This window comes from Plecotus auritus (genome assembly GCF_963455305.1).
Source record: "Plecotus auritus genome assembly, chromosome: X".
Taxonomy (NCBI): domain Eukaryota; kingdom Metazoa; phylum Chordata; class Mammalia; order Chiroptera; family Vespertilionidae; genus Plecotus; species Plecotus auritus.
This window is the reverse complement of record NC_137784.1, coordinates 89,395,401-89,410,854: the sequence shown is the minus strand read 5'-3', so window position 1 is coordinate 89,410,854 and position 15,454 is coordinate 89,395,401.

Genomic DNA, 15,454 nt, shown 5'->3' with positions numbered 1-15,454 from the left:
TTTCTCAGTTTATGTTGGTCATTAGATTTCACATATGAGTGAAATCATCTGGTACTTATCTTTCTCAGACTGGTTTATTTCACTTAGCATAATGCTCTCCAGGTCCATTCATGCTGTTTCAAATGGTAAGAGTTCATTCTTTTTTACAGCTGTGTAATATTCCATTGTGTAGATATACCAGAGTTTTTTAATCCACTCATCTACTGATGGACACTTAGGCTGTTTCCAAATCTTACCTATTGTAAATTGTGCTGCTATGAACATAGGGGTGCATATATTCTTTCTGATTGGTGTTTTGGGTTTCTTAGGATATATTCCTAGGTGTGAGATCACTGGGTTAAATGAGAGCTCCACTTTAAATTTTTTGAGGAAACTCCATACTGTTTTCCACAGAAGCTGTACCAATCTGCATTCCCACCAGCAGTGTACTATGGTTCCCCTTTCTCCACATCCTCGCCAACACTTGTCGTTTGTTGATGATAGCCATTCTGACAGGTGTGAGGTGGTACCTCATTGTCATTTTGATTTGCAGCTCTTGGATGATTAGTGACTTAGCATTTTTTCATATGCCTTTTGGTCTTCTGTATGTCCACTTTGGAGAAGTGTCTACTTAAGTCCTTTGCACATTTTTTAATTGGATTGTATACTTCCTTTTTTGAAGTTGTATGAGTTTCCTATAAATTTTGGACATTAACCTCTTATCAGGTGTATCATTGGCAAAAAATGTTCTCCCATGCAGTGGGCTCTCCTGTTATTTTGTTGATGGTTTCTTTTGCTGTGCAGAAGCTTTTTATTTTAATGTAGTCCCATTTTTTTATTTTCTCCTTAGTTTATATTGTCCTAAGAGATGTATCAGTAAATATATTGCTATGAGAGATGTCTAAGATTTTGCTGCCAATGATTTCTTCTAAGATTTTTCTGTTTTCACATCTTACATTTAGGTCTTTTATCCATTATGCATTTATTTTTGTGTATGGTGTAAGTTGGTCTAGTTTCATTTGTTTTGCATCTATCTCTGATGATTCTTAATGTTAAGTGTCTTTTCATGTGCTTATTGGCTATTTGTATATCAATCTTTGGAGAAATATCTATTCAAGTCCTTTGCCCATTTTTTAAATTTATCTTTATTGTTGAAAGTATTGCCGATGTCCCTCTTTTTCCCCATTGATCACCTCCACCCTGCTCCTGCCCCCTACCCAGGCCTTGACCTCACTATTGTCTGTGTCCATGGGTTATGCATATAAATTCTTTTGTTAATCTCTTCCTGCCCCCTCCCTTTCCTCTGAAATACTTCAGTCTGTTGCATGCTTCAATGTCTCTGGTTCTATTTTGTTTTTCAGTTTATTTTATTCCTTATATTTCACATATAAGTGAGATCATGTGATACTTATCTTTCTCTATCTGGCTTATTTCACTTAGCATAGTACTCTCCAGGTCCCTCCATGCTGTCTCAAAGGGTAAAATATCCTTCTTTTTTGCAGCTGCATAGTATTCCATGGTGTAAATGTACCACAGTTTTCTTATCCACTCATCTACTGATGGGTACTTGGGCTGTTTCCAGATGTTAGCTATTGTAAATAATATTGCTATGAACATAGGAGTGCATATATTCTTTCTGATTGGTGTTTCAAGCTTCTTAGGATATGTTCCTAGAAGTGGGATCACTAGTTCAAATGGCAGTTCCATTTTTAATTTTTTTGAGGGAACTCCACACTGTTTTCCATAGTGGTTGTGCCAGTCTGCATTTCCACCAACAGTGTACTAGGGTTCCTCTTTCTCCACAGCCTTGCCAGCATTTGTTGTTTGTTAGTTTATTGATGATAGCAATTCTGGCAGGAGTGAGGTGGTACCTTGTCATTTTTATTTGCATCTCTCTAATGATTAATGACATTGAGCATTTTTTCATATGTTTCTTGGCCATTTGTATGTCTTCTTTGGAGAGGTGTCTATTCAGGTTAGGTGCACATTTTTAAATTGGATTGTCTTCCTTTTGTTGAGTTGTATGAGTACTTTATATAGTTTGGAAATTAGCTCCTTATCAGATGTATCATTGGCAAATACTAGTATGTTCTCCCATATAGTGTGTTCCCTTTTCATTTTGATGCTGGTTTCCTTTGCTGTGTAGAAACTTTTTATTTTGATGTAGTCCCATTTGTTTATTTTTGCCTTTGTTTCTCTTGTCCTAGGCAATGTATCTGTGAATATTCTACTATGTGAGATGCCTGATATTTTGTTGCCTATGTTTTATTTTAGGATTATTATGGTTTCACATTTAAGTCTTTTATCCATTTTGAGTTTATTCTTGTGTATGGTTTAAGTTGGTGGTCTAGTTTCATTTTTTTTTTTTGCATGTATCTGTCAAGTTTTCCCAACACCATTTATTGAAGAGACTGTTTTTACTCCATTGTATGTTCTTGCCTCCATTGTCAAATATTAATTGAGCACAATGGCTTGGGTTGATTTCTGGGTTCTCTGTTCCATGGATCTATAGGCCTGTTTTTGTGCCAGTTCTAGGTTGTTTTGATACAGTGGCTTTGTAGTATAACGTGACATCTGCTACTGTGATCCTTCCAACTTTGTTCTTTCTCAAGATTCCTCTGGCTATTAGGGTATTTTGTTGTTGTTCCACATAAATTTTTGGAGTGTTTGTTCTAGATTGGTGAAATATGCCCTTGATATTTTAATAGGAATTGCATTGAATCTATAGATTGCTTTGGGTCTATGGCCATACCACCCTGTATGTGCCCAATCTCATCTGATCTTGGAAGCTAAGCAGGGTTGGGACTAATGAGTACTTGAACGGGAGATTGTTTTGGGGGGAGTATGGACATTTTAATGATGTTACTTCTACCAATCCATGAACATGGTGTATTCTTTCACTTGTTTATATCTTTTTCTATCTCTTTTTTTCAATGTCCTATAGTTTTCTAATTTCAGGTCTTTTAACTACTTGGTTAAGTTTATTCCTAAATATCTTATTTTTTTTCTTGCAATACTAAATGGGATTGTATTCTTAATTTATCTTTCTGACAGTTGATTATTGGTGTAAAAAATGCCACCAATTTCTGAATATTATTTTTTTTATCCTGACACTTTACCAAATTCATTTATCAGCTCTGGTAGCTTTTGGTGGAGTCTTTAGGGTTTTCCATATACAGTAGCATGTCATCTGCAAATAATGACAGTTTTATTTCCTCCTTTCCAATTTGGATGCCTTTCTTTTTTCTACTTGTCTGATTGCTGTGGCTTGAACTTCCAGTACTATGTTGAATAAGAGTGGTGAAAGTGGACATGTCTGTCTTGTTCCTGATCTTAAAGGAAACTCTTTTAATTTTTGTCCATGGAGTATGATGTTGGTCGTGGGTTTGTCACATATGACATTTATTATGTTAAGGTCTGATCCCTCTATTTCTACATGAAGAGAGTTTTCATCATAAATGCTCATTGGATTTTATCAAATGTTTTTTTTTTCTGCATCTATTAATACGATCATGTGGTTTTTATCCTTTATTTTGTTTATGTGATGTATCACATTTATTGATTATCAAATATTGTACCAATCTCTCATGCCCAGAATAAATCCCACTTGCTCATTGTGTAGAACCCTTTTAATGTATTGCTGGATCCAGGTTGCTAATATTTTGCTAATATATTATTTTTATAATATATTTTTATTGATTTCAGAAAGGAAGGGAGAGAGAAATATCAATGATGAGGAAGAATCATTGATCATCTGCCTCCTGCATACCCCCTACTGGGGATCAAGCCCGCAACCCAGGCATGTGCCCTGACTGGGAATCAAACCATGACCTCCTGGTTCATAAGTCAACACTTAACCATTGAGCTACACTGGCTGGGCCAAACTATTTTTTAAAAATCAAGAGAGAGGAAGATTTTCTTTTTCTTTCTTTCTTTCTTTCTTTCTTTCTTTCTTTCTTTCTTTCTTTCTTTCTTTCTCTTCCTTCCTTCCTTCCTTCCTTCCTTCCTTCCTTCCTTCCTTCCTTCCTTCCTTCCTTCCTTCCTTCCTTCTTTTTCTTTTTTTTCAATTGTTAATCCTCACCCAAGGATACTTTTCCATTAATTTTTAGGGAGAGTGGAAGAGAGAGAAACACTGATGGGAGAGAAACACATTGATTGGTTACCTCCTGCATGCACCCCATTATTTTCTATTGCTATGCATTCAAGTTTATTTACCTTTTCTACTATAATGGCTAGTTTGCCTTTAATCGTATCCAGTGAATTTTTCTGCTGGATATGCCTGTGAGCTTTGTTTTTGGATGTAGTTAATTTTGAAATAGTTTGATAATTTCAGGTTTTATTTTTATGGTTTAGGTAAGTCCATAGCAGAGCTCAGTCTAGGGCTAGTGTTTCTTACCACCGAGGCTAGACTTTCCTAGGTACCCTACCAAATGTCCTGAAAATTATGAGTTTTTCTAGTCTCACTGGTGGGAATAAGAACTATTTCTGGCCCTCTGTATTAGACACTATTTCTTCTGATCTGATCCTTTCATATATTCTTCCTGGCCTCAGGTAGATTTTTCCCACATATGCACTTGATAGGTACTCTGCTGAATAATTGATGGGAGATGTCTACAGGTCTCGAGGGTTCTATTTCTGTCCTATGAACTCTAGCTGCATTGATCTTCAAAGATTCTGAGTTCCATATCCTCAATAGAGAAAGTCCACTGGCCTTTGCCTCAATACTTTTTTCTTATGCCACAGCCTGGAAAAATATCTTAAAGCTAGGTCAATCATAAGTGTCATCTCATTTGTTTCTCATATCTACAAATTAGTATCTTTCACTGGTAGCCTGGTGCACAAAATTCATGCACTTTAAAAGGGGATTAATTAGAGGAAATATTTTGATATTGCTATTTGCCTTTTCTCTATAATAGAAGTATCAGAGATGAAAGAAAATTAGTAAAATGTATATGAAAATCTTCCTTCTGTCAGAGTCTGGGGTGCACCACGGGACACAGAGTCAAGTCCCCGCCCACCCACGTGTGCCTCAAAATCGCGTGAGACCTGAGGTCCCCCATCAAGCCCTGCCGGGCAGGGGGCACAGCCTGAGGTCCCCCGTCAAGCCCTGCTAGGTGGGGAGCACAGCCTGAGGTCCCCCGGCCTGGTGCTGGGGCGGGAGACGCGGTCTGAGGTCCCCCCTCAAACCCCGCAGGGCAGGGCTTGTCAAGCCCTGCCAGATGGGGGCACGGCCTGAGGTCCCCTGTCAAACCCCATGGGGATGGAGGGGGCACAGCCTCAGGTCCCTGCTGATTGCTCCTTAAGGCTCATTACAAAGACTCAGCCTCCACTGTGGTTGCAGCCATCTTGTGTTATGGAAACACTGCCTCTGCTGTGGGTGCCACCATCTTTGTGGCGGAGTGACGGTCAATTTTCATATTCCCTCTTTATTATATAGGACTAGAGGCCTGGTGCACAGAATTCATGCACAGAGGGGGGTTTCCCTCAGCCCAGCCTGCACCCTCTCCAATTGGATCACTGTGGGATCAGGCCTAAATCGTCAGTTGGACATCCCTCTTGCAATCTGGGACTGCTGGCTCCTAACAGCCTCTGCCTGCCAGCCTGATCACCCCTAACTGCCCTCTCCTGCTGGCCTGGTTTCCCCCAACTGCCCTCCCCTGCTGGCCTGATCTTGCCCCCAAAGGACCTCCCCTGCTGGCCTGATCTTGCCCCCAAGGGACCTCCCCTGCTGGCCTGATCTTGCCCCCAACTGCCCTCCCTTTCCAGCCTGGTTGCCCCCAACTGCCCTCCCCTGCTGGCCTGACCTCACCCCCCAATGGCCCTCCCCTGCTGGCCTGATCTCGCCCCCAACTGCCCTGCCCTGCAGGCCTGATCTCACCCCCAACTGCCCTCCTCTACTGGCCAATTTGGTTCTGATTGGTCGGTTTCTATGCAAGCATCAAAAGCTTCGCCTCCTAGGCAGCCATTGGCTCCCCACAGCACTCAGATTTGGTTCTGATTGGTCGGTTCATATGCCAGTCAGCATCAAAAGCTCTGCCTCCTAGACAGCCATTGATTCTTAACAGCACCCACATTTGGATCTGATTGGTCAGTTCCTATGCCAGTCAGTGTCAAAAGCTCCACCTCCTAGACAGCCATTGGTTCTTCATAGCACCCACATTTGGTTCTGATTGGTTGGTTCCTATGCCAGTCAGCATCTCCAGGCCTATCTCTGGGCCTGATCAGAGAGGCAGGGCTGAACAGCAGCTCCCATGGAGGCCAGGAGAGAAAGAAAAGCCCTGATGCTGGCAAAGCTCAGAAAGAAAGAGGGAGAGACAGAGAGAGGCAAGTACTGATCAACAGCTGCCACTGAGGCTGCGGATCAGACCCTGTCTCTCTCTCTGGGTTTCAGCCCCCTGGGTAGTCAGTGCTGAGTCGCCAGGCTGCAGCGGGGCAGTCAGTGCTGGGTCACCACTGCAACCCAGCACTGACTGAAGGCCTTCTGGGTTGGTCAGCCTTTGGTCGTGATCAGTCATTACAACCCTGGCCTTTTATATATTAGGATTGCCTGATGGCCAGTGTCTTAAAAACAATAGTCTTATGTAATTAACTTTTAAAATTATCTACATGTATAATATTATTCACCATTCCAAATATATAAAAAATTGAAAGCATTGTACAGTGCAACAGTATACTTAACCTCTAGATTCTACAATCACCAGTTTACAATATTTGCTTTAACTTCCAACTGTCTATTTATTCATCACTTTATCCATCCATCAAACTGCCTTAATTTTTTATGCATTTCAAAATACATTTGAGAATATAAATGTAATTCACCCAAAACACTTTAACATGCATATCATTATTTAGAGATTAATAAACTGTGTAATGCTAACCTCTATAAAGCTATACTTATCACCATAGGCTGTTTCTTCCTAACTTTTCCAGTTGATCTTCCATCCCATCTCTCCAAAGGAAACTATTTTTAGATTTTCTTTTGCCATAGATAAGTTGTTTTTTCTAAAATAACACTATCAAATAGAAATATAATGTGAGTAAAAAATGGAGTCACATGTGTAATTTAAAATTTTCTATTAACATGGCACAAAAAGTAAAATAAACACAAATGACTAACTTAAATAATGTAATTTATTTAATCTAATATATACAAAATATTATCATTTCAACATGTAATCAATATAAAAATTATGAATGAGATACTAATATTCTTTTTTCATATTATGTCTTTGAAATTTAGTGTGCAATTTACACTTATAGTACATCCCAATTGCACTAATCATATATCAAACTAGAGGCCTGGTGCATGAAATTTGTGCACTTGCGGGGGTCCCTCAGCCTGGCCTGCGCCCTCTAGCAGTCCAGGAGCCCTGGGAGGATGTCCGACTGTTGGCTTAGTGGGCCTAAGCTGTTAGTCAGACATCCTTAGCATTGCCACGGAGGTGGGAGAGGCTCCCACCACTGCCACTGTGCTCGCCAGCCGTGAGCCCGGCTTCTGGTTGAGCGGTGCTCCCCCTGTGGGAGCACACTGACCACCAGGGGGCAGCTCCTGCATTGAGTGTCTGCCCCCTGGTGGTCAGTGCACATCATAGTGACTGGTCATTCCACCAGTCACTGTTGATAGACTACAACAGTGACAATCGGTCATTTGCATATTAGCCTTTTATTATGTAGGATACGCTATAGACGAGGCCCCCTAGAACCACAAGAAATGCAAAAAATTCACTGTTAACTCATTTTCGAATTGCCCCCACTTAAGATCATATTGCCCCCCTCTGTGGGGCATGTGCTGCACCTTGGGAACCACTGGGCTTGACACTTTTCCTCTCTGAGCTTCATTTCTGAATACATAAGCATATACCGTGGGAATTATAATCTCTTCTCTGCCTACCTCACTGGGTTGTCATGAGGAGGTTCTGAACTAGTAAACCTAGAAATGTTTCATCAAGTAAGTGATGTCTAAACAGGAAGGGATTGTTATTTTTAAGTCCACGGGTACCCTCACAGGTAGCAGGTGCTGATTAGGGGAGGAGGGCATGATTGTTTCCTGGGACTGTAGCTATGGAAGCTTTGCAGAGGATTCCACAGGCCTGGGAAGGGCGGGCTCTGGCCAGCAGCCCCGCAGTGGTGGTAGTCCCTGGAGGCGCTGGTGGGGGGCAGGGAGTTAGGAGGCATTAGTGGGGCGGGGAGGCCGAAGGGGGAGTAACTGTCAAACCTTCCCACTTGGTGCCATTCTTTAAATTGTACTTGGCTGTTTCACAGCTGTACCTGCTCAGGGCAGGGCTCCAATCTCCTGGAGTCGGGTGGGGGCCAGGCCAAGGCAGAGCCAGGCGGGCTACGAGGGTGGGTTTAGCCACGCCCCCAGCGAGGTTCAGTGCACTTCCACTGCGGAGACAGCGCTGCTGCTGTTGGGTGGGGGGAGGTGGGAAGGGTCTGACCCTGGGGGGCTGCTCAGGCCTGCCTCCACCCAGGTCTGGAGTTGTAGGGAGGAAAGGTGTGCCCGGCCCCAGTGGAGGGGGCTCGGCAGCGGTGGGCTGTGGGCCCCGAGTGCCTCGGGGTGCTGACGGGTGGTCACCAGTGTGCTATTGTTGTGGGTGCCGCTGGTGGGGGTGGTGGGGGAAGAAATGGGGAGTCGAAGGTGCAGGCTTCAGCTACCCCTGAGGCTAGGTCTTCTCTTACCCCGGGTGCAGGGGCTGGGATAGGGTGTCTGTGCAGGGGGATTGGAAAAGCTCCCTGTGGCTGCTTCCTCTTCCTTCTTTGCAGTCGGGGCTCCTGTCAGGTGCTCTCTTCAGACCCCCAGGAACTTGGTTCTAGCCACCCGCCCCCTGATACGTGTGCATCGATATGCAAATTGGTTGTTGCGGGGACACTGTAACTGCAATTAGCATATTACCTGTTTATATGTATAGATGTTCAGTAGCCACATGTACTTAGTAATTACCATATTGAACAGCACGGTTCTAGAAATTAATATAAATGTGATCATAAAATAGTACACCTTGTCCAAGGATTTTTACTCAGTGTGATGTTTTAAGAATTTTAATATTTGTTCATGCATTATTTTAATTAAAACAAAAATTAAATTAAAACTAACATATTGGAAATAAAATGCTAAAATAGAATAATATAGAAGATGAGAGGAAAGAAATTGCATTTAAAGAATTTCACTTTTCAGTCCTTGTATTATGAAAGTGGAAACTAAATATGCTAATGAACTTTATCTTTAACTATCATAAAATATCTTAGTAGATTAAGATTAATCACTAGAAGAATAGAATACCTAATTTCCAAATCAGTAGAGATAATAAAAGATAATTAAAATATTAAGCAGCTGAATGAAATATAGAAATAAACAAACTTAAACCAAGACATATAAAAAATAAGATGATAGTAATAAGTCCAAATATTGGTAATCCCAGTAAATATAAATGAGTTGAACACACCAATTAAAACATACAGATTTCAAAGATAATAAGAAAGCTAAATCCAACTAGAATTATATAGGGTGTGCCAAAAATATGTATATACACATTTTGAACAATTATAAAGATAGTTTTTATTAAAATACATTTCATTTTCAAAATTAAGCTATCAGCTGTTAAAATGTGTATACATTTTTGGGACACCCTATATTTATAACATACATGCCTAAAATAAGAACATACATACCTTAGGTAAAAGGATGGAAGAAGATATTCCTGGTAAATATTAACCAAAAGAAAGCTGGTGTAGCTCTATTAATATCAGACAAAATATTCATCCAAGAAAGTAAATAAAGCAACTGTAATATATTTATATGATAGACTACAACAGTGACAATTAATGATAAATATCACATACCTAATAATCATTATAAATTGCAGAAGGATATGTACATTATGATATATTATATTAAGTTAAAAGAATGTATTGCAAAACAATATTATATATCATTATGGATACATACATATTTAGGAAAACAAATTAAATCATACATTGTAATAATGAGTAACAAGTTTAGAATAGTGGTGTCAAATAAATGCTGGCTCATTAAATATCATCAACACAACTTGTTGAGTTTATTTGCTTTTCATGGTAAGGGAGAATACCACATCCCAAAAGCTTTGGTAGTATCTCAGAGAGATAAAGGCAAGGTCAGAATTTTTTGAGAATTGGAAGTTTGGTTGAAAGTGGGTCTTATAATGTGGAGACTTGATTAAGGTTTGGGTAAGGATCATGATTGTTGGAAAAAGCAATGGGAGGATTTTGAGGAGAGGTATTTAAGGAATCTAAGGACACAAACTGCCTGCAGACTTCCATTGAAAACTTGATGAGTCTTTTGGGATGTTTCTGTGATGAACAATCAAGCCATTTGCTGGCAGAATAGTCATATTAATATAGAGAGTAAGGTATATGTAGGGGAAGATAGGTAATTTCAATCCTCACTGTGCAAACTGAAAGCAGGAGTAGATGGTTTTGGTTCTCAGTAGTTAACACCAGGACAGAAGAATAGGACCCAGGAGAAGTACACAGGGGCATCAACTCTGCCGACAATATTTTATTTCTTTATAAAAATCTGAAGCTAATATATAGAAAAACATTAAGATTTGCCAAAGCTTGGTGAGAGTTTTCAGGTAAAATGGTTTATCTTTTTAAATATTTCTTTGTACTTTTCTTTAGGCTTAAAATCCTATCTAACACAGAGGGAATATGCTAATTGACCCTCATGCTGTTGCAAAGATGGCGGTGCCCACAGCCAATAAGGAGGGAATATGATAATTGACTGCCATGCCCTCAAAGATGGCAACGTCCACAACCACAAGATGGCAGCACCCAGTCCCACCCTCAGCCCCACCAGAGCGGCAGGCTCCACACACCTGCCTCCGAGTCCCCCACTCCCCTCAGCCCCCCAGTCACCCAAGGCCGGCCCGAGGTTTAGGTAAGCATCAGATGTTGGCTGCCCAGCCTGCCAGGGCCACCTGAGGCTTAGGTAACCAGGCCAGGGCCAGCCGAGGCTTGCACTGCTGGCAGTGGCAGTAGCAGAGGTGTGATGGGGCATCGCCTCCCACCCCTGAGGGTTCCCAGACTGTGAGAGGGGGCAGGCTGGGCTGAGGGACCCCCTCTCCAGTGCATGAATTTTCATGCACCGGGCCTCTAGTATTTAATAATTTAAAAAAAGTAGTGCGGTTGCTTTATAAACAATGACCAATTCTTTGTCTCTCTCTCTCTCTCTCTTTTTTTGAGATGCCATGTAGATATCTTTTTTTTGTGATTCAACAAACAGATGGTACAGTTACATTATAGTTGAGGTAGTTGACATTTCAATATATTTCATTCATAGATTCCAGGCTATCTAGCACTTCCTTGGTCAACTTCATAGGACTTGGTTACTTCCCATGTCTTGTCAATTCAAATTCTACAAACCTCCTCTCAGTTTGTATTTCAATTTTTGTTGAATTTTTTTTCCTTTGAGAGGGCCATCTTTTATTCATCTTTAAAGATTAAAGAGTTTCTTTCCCTAGTGTTCTGTGCATGGAGATGCATATTTGCACCCTCCCCCCCACACACAGAGATTATATATATATAATTTATACACACAGTAGCATATAGATAGATTCTGGAGTCAGTTGGCTATGGGTTAGAATGCCAATTCTGTATTACTTATTAGCTGTGTGACCTGGGGTAAGTTACTTAACTTTTCAAAGTCTCAATTATCTTATAGGTAAAATGAGGATAATAACAATACCCACTTTGTAGGATTCTGTTAAGTTTAAATAAGAATGCATGAAGAATATTAAGCATAAAGCTTAATACATAATAAGTCTTCAAAATATGTTAGTGGTTGTTATGATCTCTGATAGATATGGCCATCAGCCTCTGCTTGAACTCTTTTAACAATATTTTACTCTACTATAAATCCTGATCTATTTGGAAGAATCTCTTACTGGAAACACAATGAGCTATCATTCTTTGTCTATAAAGTGTACTCCCTTTCATTTCTATTTGTTTGTCCTTTCAAACCACACAAATTAAGTCTTGACCACTTCAATGTGGGAATTATTCAAAGTTTTGTAATCAATATCTATTTTTTTTTGGAACATTCTCTACCCACATTCTCTATTCAGAACTCTAGAGTATAAATAATGTTAGCATTAGCTTGCAGATTTCAAGATAACTTACAAATATATTAGATTGTTAAACAAGTATTACATATTCTCATAGTTCAAAATGTTAAATTTTAAAAGATATGATATAGATGTGTAATTAGCATGTCTCCTATCTAATGAATTTTACCATTTAAGGTTTGGGGTAAAGCAAAGTCTTATATTTCTTTTCTTTATCTTTGGATACAAGTTTCTGCTTTTGCCAAATTTCCCATTGTTGCTCTGTGTTTTGCCTTCTGTGTGTGTTGTCCATTTTCTGCACCATGCCACCATGCAAGACACTATCATAGTTTCTTTAGTTACCAAAGTACTGATATCACCAGGCAACATGGGTTGCAGACTTTAATGGAAATTTGGGGACATGGAGGAGGGTTACATTAGGGCATCATAGTAAAAGTCTTAAAACTGAACATCAACCATTGGTGTTTTTCAGAGTTCTTCTGAAGGAAGAATGTTCACTGGTTATCTTTTTTGCTTTGCTTCCAGCCTCTTGCCATGTCCCCTGCCTACTTTGTATTCTTTTTATTAAATATGTTTTTTATTGATTTCAGAGAGAGGAAGGGAGAGGTAGAGAGAGAAACATCAATCGGCTGACTCCTGCACACCCCCTACTGGGGATCAAGCTGGCAACCTGAACGGGAATCAAACCATGACCTGCAACTTCATGAGTTGAAGCTCAACCACTGAGTATTACCAGCTGGGCTACTTTGTATTCTTAACCTCTCATCTTTAGTTCATGTGTGACAACCCTTAAGACAGGGGTCCTCAAACTTTTTAAACAGGGGGCCAGTTCACTGTCCCTCTGACCATTGGAGGGCCGGACTATAGTTAAAAAAAAAAACAACTATGAACAAATTCCTACGCGCACTGCGGGCCCGGGATGAGTCGGCTGCTAAGCAGGACAGGCAGCAGCACCCAGCGGGCCGGATAAATGTCCTCGGCGGGCCGCATGTGGCCCACAGGCCATAGTTTGAGGACCCCTGCCTTAAGATATATATTCATTTTTTATGTTACAGTTATTTATCTTTTTCTTGCTTCTAGCCCAAACCAGCTATACTCTGAAGGTTGGTTATCTTTCTACAATTAAATATCCTATTATAGTGTTGTGCCAGACAGGTTTTTTCCTAGGAGAAATTCTGCCTCCAGCTAGGTCTTACACTAACACTTTATATCTCCATGCTACACAGACATTACATAAGCAAATATACCTATGTCCATAATGAAATGAACCGTATCCAGCACAGCCAGAGGTGAACCTGAGGAGGGGTGGTGAAGGATTAAAGAAGACAGACAAGAGAATACAGTTGGATCTAGGTGGATCACTGTGCCTGGATGAGGAAACAGTGACACAGCCTGTGAGCCAAAGCTTTATTTTATAGTCAGATCACACAAAGCAAAACAAGGGCAAGATGTTTACAGTATTCTTGAGAATTTTAAATCTGCTTCTTTCCTGTTGGTGCCATTCTCTGAACTCTATCAAGCCTTGTTTTGGTAGTACTTGCTGAACCCCCACAGCCCACATCCCTTAGCTACCTAGGACTGCATGGTCGGACTATAAGGTCAAGCTTACAACCATAGCCTTTTGGCTATAATTGTGCTGGGAGGGCTTTGCCCTCCAAACTGGTACTTGTATGTGTCTTTGCCACAAGTCAGTCCAAGGCTTGATCCTGTCTGAACACTGTGGCCACTCTCCACAATGAAAGATATATGGCATGCATGCCTCTATTACCCCTTCCATCCTAAAAGGCAGCATTAATCAATCACAGCATGCTTTTATCAGAAATGGCTCAAAATCTTTTCCCTCCATGTTTGTAGCTCCTTCCAGAGAGCCCTTTTAAGGTCCCATATTTTGCAAGGTAGCCTCTTCTGTGGCTTCAGCTTCCAACAGGAAGGCCCTTGCATGATTCTAGGGATTATTGAGGGTTCCAGCTTCTTGGCTCTGATAATGTCATCTCTTCCCATTGTTTCTCAAGCCCTAAGATTGGTGCTAGCTTTCTGCTTTTGCTAATCTGTTGGTTGCTTCACTATCTCCATTTATCTTCTGTCACCTGCATTATCAATTCCTTGTATTAAATTCCTTCTATTTGGAATAGCTAGAGTAGTTTTGGTTTTTCTGATTAGATTTTAGTGAAATATCTCTTTGAAAATATCTAGTATGTTTTATCTATTTTATGGTAAAATCATATTCAGTAAACCTCAAGTGGGGTCTTTAAGCCATCCCAATATGCCTATTTACTTCTGTACTGGTTATTCTCTGTCTTCTCTTCCAGATCAATTCACACAAGCCTTCTCCACCCTGCTCTTTGCTCTAAGAGGCTGACCTCTACAAATTGCATCACCTGAGTTTGCTAGCCCTCTGGCTTTCAGCAGAATGGAAGGTGGAGGAGAAAGTGTTTGGGCTATTTAATACATTTGCCTCCTATTGGCTTTGCTTCTGGACCTAAAACATATATTGTTAGTTTCTTTTTAATGGCTACAGGGCATGTAAGATTCCAATAACAGCTCCCTCCTCTTTTCCCTTCAAGCCTAGAAATGGTAGTAGCTTCCTCTTGCTACAGCTAATCCCTGGGTTCTTTGCCCCATTAAATCTCTTGTTGTCCCATTAAATCTACCCTCCCCCTTGTAAACAGTTCCTTCTTTAAAGTTTCTTTACTCACCCTTTTGGGGAATGCCACCTGTTTTCTGCCAGGACTGTGATCAATGCAATTACCTAACTGTTTTTTTAAAGCCATCCCTGTTCACTGCAGGACCCCCTTTGTACTATATTCCTGACCTGTACCTGCACTGCTCCATTGATTTGTGGCTTCTGATTATTAGCTCTGTTTCCCTGTTATTTATGGTCTGGCCCCTAACCTTTCTATTTAATGTTTGTATTTGGTCTTCCTTCTCCCCAAAGGACTTTCACTCTGACTCCCTCTTCTACTTCTTCTCCTCCCAAGTATCTTTGGGCAATCTGCCTTAGTTTGGAGACCCTTAAAAAAATCTTCTTTCCTAACCTACTTGACAAGTAACTAACCATCCAAAAAGGGATGGTGATGGTGGTGGTATATTAGGGCATGTTCTTTGTTCCATTATTGTCATTTTCTCTTTAGTCTACTCTACAACCCCTCCTTAGGCAGTGTCATCTGTTAACACCTCTGAAATTTATATCTTCAGCCCTAACCTCTCTTGTGAGCTCCAGAACCATATATTTAACTGCCTGTTCAACCAAGGCACTTGGATGTCTTAAATGCACATCAAGCTAAACATGTCTAAAACCGAATTTATTTCCCTCTTGATCTTATAATCCACCAGTGTTCTCTATCTCAGTGAATACAGCCAACCAGACTGTT